Raw genomic sequence first — 5,184 nt, 5'->3', positions numbered from 1 at the left:
TACGAAATGCACTCCAGCATACCTGATGAGAGCTCGTCCCGGCCGGCTACCAGTGGATCTGGAAATGGGCTTGGAAGCTTCAGAAGCACTCCTGTCGACAGCTGAATGGGACACTCGGCGGAGGACACAGTACCGACAGGTCCAGGAGTATGTTGAAAAGAACTTGTGCCAGAGTCGGGGACAATAGGAGCAGTGCTTCAACAAGAAGGCGCCTGCCGGTTCCTTCCAACCTGGGGATGTAGTGCTGAAGCGGAAAAGAAGGGCCCACAAGCTGGATGATCAATGGGAAAAAACCCCGTATGTAGTCCAGCCCACAGGATGGGAGAATGGGAAGGCCTACCAGATCAGCCGTGACCAGGGGGGGACTTTGGCCACGGTTTCCCGAGACCACCTGAAGAAGTGCCCACCAGCATTGAGAGTAGCGGATGAGGCTCCAGTTCCCAGTCCAGTGGAGAAGGAAAAAGAGGTAATCCACACCATGATGGGTGATTTTCCAGCAGACTGGCCTACACAGAACGGTGCGGTGATCCTTCCAGTGATACTGTTCCCACAACCCGTGGATGAAGAAATGATGGAAACGGTTAACCGTGAGCCAGTGCCCAGGGATGTACCTGTACCCAGCTCCCCTACGCCTCCGCCTGCCCCACATGATAGCAGGGAGGAGGAACTGACTGTTCCCTCTGCCCCACTGCCTGTCACCACTGACACCGGACCCCGAAGGTCCACTCGCCCCAACCTAGGTAGACCCCCACTTAGGTACAGGGAAACTACTCTTTAAAAGGGGGGGGGCTTTATGTGTTGAGTGTACCAGTTTGAAAGTTTTAAATGATAAGTAAAGATGATCAACCAAAGAAGTTTACCTGATTGAACCGTGATTAAACCGGCCGTTGCCGGCAACTGTTGTCCCCGTAGGGACTGTGCAACCATTGCGTAAGGAACTGCTTACGGACAAGCCCGAGAACTTGCAGGGCAACCACAAACTTAGTGCAATGTAAATAAAAATGTTTGTTGGCTTGACACCGTTACCGCCTCCGGAGAGGCTGATTTGGGAGGATGGGCCTGGAGGAAAGGGATGGCCTAGGCCCGCCACTACCGTAACCGGTGGCGATCCTCCGGGGGTTCAGGGGTCCCCTTGGACGTGGGCCCCCTGAAAGAGACAGAACCCGCTCGGGCAACTTGGTGCTGGACTGGGGTCAAGGGGTGCTGCCCGCTTCTTAGGGGCAGCATCAGGGCCAGGTTGTTTGGGTGGGAGAAGAGCGGAAGCTGTACCGTTGTAAAATGTTTATGATGCTTTTACATGTTTTACCGTTTTATTCTTTTTCAGTTGTGAAAATAAAACCGGTGATGGACGGGCAGCCCGCGGACGGTCTGCATTTTACTATAGGGGAATGTGGCGCCCTGGACAAGCCAGGTCGTCACAGGTACTACACCAACACACTCTACACTCCGGCTAGGCACACCGAAGCTAAACACAAATCTTAGTTGCCTTCCTCCAGGGGCTGATGTCCACACCAGGGGGTGGGCCAGGCGGTTGATCCCACCCACCGAGGAGTTCACAGTCCTGGAGGCGGGAAAAGGAGTCAGATTAGAGATCAGTTTTGGAGTTAGAGAAGTGAAGAGGAGAGGAGACTGACCGTGTCCGGGTGTGTGGCCCGGGCACTCAGCAAGGTTGGCAGACGGTGGTGACCTTCTGCAGGAGAGGCTGATTGGAGTGAACCGTACGGACCGGGGATGGGCGGTGGCCCGCCGGTACCAGATCGGGGAGTGAAGAGAAGCCAGCACCATCCGGCAGGGCCTACGGACCCCGACCAGGCTAGGAGTCGCCGTAAAACCGGTCAAATCCGTTAGCGACAGGAACCTCCAGGGTTTCCCAGCAGTCAAGACCCGATTGAAGGCAACAGCTCACACCGTAGAGGGAAGCACAGTCACCGCCAAGGCTACAGTTCCCAGGGCCAGAGCCTGCGGGCAAAAGGGGCTCCCTCAGCATCCATCCAAGCTGGGGAGCGGGTTACCGGTGGGAAGCCCGCTAGATTTTGGGGGAATAAAAGGGGTCCAACACCACATCCCCACAGGTGCACACCCACCCATCAAAGAGAGCTATAAGCCAATACCACCTTCACATTGCCAGTGTACCAAGGACATGTTGAGCAACATGAAGGCGGCTGGGGTTATCCGTGACAGTTGTAGCCTTTGGGCAGCTCTGTTGATCCTGTTAAAAAAGAAGGACGGCACCACTCCCCGTATTGAGGAATCGCTAGCTGCATTGAGAACTGCAAATTATTTTTCTACCCTTGATCTCACTAGTCACTATTGGCAAGTGTCCGTTGCTGAGGCAGACCGGGAGAAGACCGCCTTCGCCACCCCTATGGGTCTCTGCGAGTTCAAAAGCATGCCCTTCGAGCTGTGCAATGCGCCAGGAACCTTCCAGAGGCTGATGGAATGCTGCTTGGGACAAGATTTTAGGGTGTATAAAAAGGGAGATTAGATCCCGTGATCCCAACGTATTGTTACACCTCTATAAATCACTTGTAAGGCTACATCTGGAATATGGGAACCAGTTTTGGGCTCCACATTTTAAAAAGGACATTCAGAAGTTAGAGTCAGTTCAAAGGTGGGCAACTAGACTACTACAAGGAATGGAAGGCCTCCCATATGATGACAAGTTGAAAAAGTTATTAAGTGATTATTGGCTGCAATGGGGCTTTCTGGCTGGTGCCAGCCTCTTTTCTTAGCACACAGGAACCACAATCCCTACATCATGCTTCAATGGATTCTCTCATCCCAGCCCAGTAAAACTACATATTTTACACAGTCATAAGCAGCCAAAAGGGATCTATTCTATTCAATTGCAAATGATCTAGATAAGGCTGAGAATAAGATACTGCACGGGACATAGCAGAGTTGGTCAAGTTGAGTGGAGATGAGTTTGCTATTTGGCACAGCTTTTTGCATCAATAAAGCAAGTAAAAGGTGTGAAAGATAAAAAAAAGGGTGAAAGTGTGAAAAGTGAATTGGCCAAATTGAGGTACATATAAAGTTTTTGCTTTCTTTCAATTCACTAATGGGGCTCATTTGAATCAGGTGAATTGAGTTCTGCTTTTGGAAACTGGGTTAAGAAGGGGTGCACCGGTCCTGGAGGTACTGCAATACCAGGTCAATGCGTGGAGTGGACAGAGCAAGATTTTTTCCATCTCCTTGTTCTAAAAATCCATTTAATATATGGTCCCCAGAGAGGGGACGTATCAGATATTAAACTGATAAGAACAGATTTAATTTTTTTTTTTTTCTGTTTATCAGTAGGACTTCAAAATAACAAAGGTGATCGCCTCCCGTTGCCTGGGAACCGTCCAGGCACAAGAGGGCTATGTGTCACCAGAAGGCGCACACACTTCCTCAAGGCCGGCAGACGTGCAATCCCAGGCACCTTCCAGTACCGACCAAGGTAGCGTCCTCCGAAACTACACTTGATCTTAGCCAAAAGGCCGAGAAGCTATAACCCGAATTGGTTACGGCCTTGAGTGGCACCCTGGCCTATACCGGACACATCTTAGGGAGAGGGAGACAAACCCACGCCTACAGAAGACATTTTGTCACCCAAGCCAACCCTTGAAAAGGCTGTTTTGCAGAGCAAAAACAAGAAGAATGGTGCTTTTTGCAGCCGCCGCCCACTGCAATGAATCTGAATAACTCCTCCTTTTGGACACAAGCACCTCCCCTCCCCCTTGCAGTCTTTCCAATTCATGATACAAAAAGACGGACGGACAGGACAGGACAGGACAGGCTGCCTGACTTTCCGTCACTGCCACCCTTTGCCATCCTTGCCCGTAGAAAGCCCTTTCATCATCCCCAAACCCTAATCTTTTCCCTTCCCTTCCCAGATGCGTCTCACTCCCTTTCATTAGGAAGTGAGCGCAGCCTTTTCTCCGTTCTGCACATGCGCGACGTTAAACACAAATGCGCAGGCGTGCGTTCCATTACCCTCACTGCATTCCACTCCCATACAGGAAGTGGGCGCAGCTATTACTACGGTCGCACATAAAAGAACCCACGGCCACCACTGCACATAGCTGACTCCACCACAGGACACCCACTTCTACACCAACGCAGGTAAGACAGGATCGGCACCTCTATGCTCCCGTTACAATCAGGCTCAGTCACCATGTGATAACGCTCTCAACTCTTTAGTTGCAGGCTCCCCTTGCTTCACCTACACTGGCTGTGCTGCCATTTCCTCTCCCACCTGGAAGGTATACTTTATTCCACTATTTTCCTGTTTCTCTATTCCCCCTTTTCCCATAACCTACTTTTATCTGCATTTGTGGGGTATCTATATGCTATTTACATCATAGTTTTATTCATTAATATGGAAGGGAAGAGTGCCCATGAGAGTGTTGAACTGCGGAGAGCAAGAGATTAAGCTGCTCCGATTTGCCACCATTGATAAGCTGTTCTCAGTAGATACACATGCTATCCAAACAGCAGCATCCACCATTGCTTCAGCCCACCCATTCAGTGACAGCTCACCAAGTCAGCCAGAGGAGTGGTGTAAGGAATTACACGTAGGCACTGACTCCACACCTTCACATCACAAGAAGGGGGTCTACAGGCTAGTGCAAGAATACGAGCAAGTCTTCAGCAAACATCCGCTAGACTTTTGAAGAATAAAAGGGGTCAAACACTACATCCCCACAAGTGCACACCCACCCATCAAAGAGAGATATAAGCCAAAACTACCTGCACATTACCAGTGTACCAAGGACATGTTGAGCAACATGAAGGAGGCTGGGGTTATCCGTGACAGTTGTAGCCTCTGGGCAGCTCCGTTGGTCCTGTTAAAGAAGAAGGACAGCACCACTCCCCTGTATTGAGGAATAGCTAGCTGCATTGAGAACTGCAAATTATTTTTCTACCCTTGATCTCACTAGTCGCTATTGGCAAGTGTCCGTTGCTGAGGCAGACCGGGAGAAGACCGCCTTTGCCACCCCGATGGGTCTCTGCGAGTTCAAAAGCATGCCCTTCGAGCTGTGCAATTTGCCAGGAACCTTCCAGAGGCTGATGGAATGCTGCTTGGGACACCGAAACTTTGAAACGGTACTGCTATACCTTTATGATGTTATTGTTTATTCTAAAGCAAACAAGATTTTAGGGTGTATAAAAAGGGAGATTAGATCCGGTGATCCCAAC

The 5,184-nt window shown here is 50.5% G+C and overlaps 1 pseudogene; it reads right to left on the bottom strand.

Moving 5' to 3' along the window:
• Positions 1-3,116: 3,116 nt before the first annotated feature.
• On the bottom strand, positions 3,117-3,323 carry LOC142261406 (U2 spliceosomal RNA; annotated as a pseudogene).
• Positions 3,324-5,184: the final 1,861 nt, after the last annotated feature.

The sequence above is a fragment of the Anomaloglossus baeobatrachus genome, unplaced genomic scaffold (assembly GCF_048569485.1).
Source record: "Anomaloglossus baeobatrachus isolate aAnoBae1 unplaced genomic scaffold, aAnoBae1.hap1 Scaffold_216, whole genome shotgun sequence".
Taxonomy (NCBI): domain Eukaryota; kingdom Metazoa; phylum Chordata; class Amphibia; order Anura; family Aromobatidae; genus Anomaloglossus; species Anomaloglossus baeobatrachus.
Note: the sequence above shows the minus strand (reverse complement) of the source record. Positions and strands in the feature narration are given on the sequence as shown.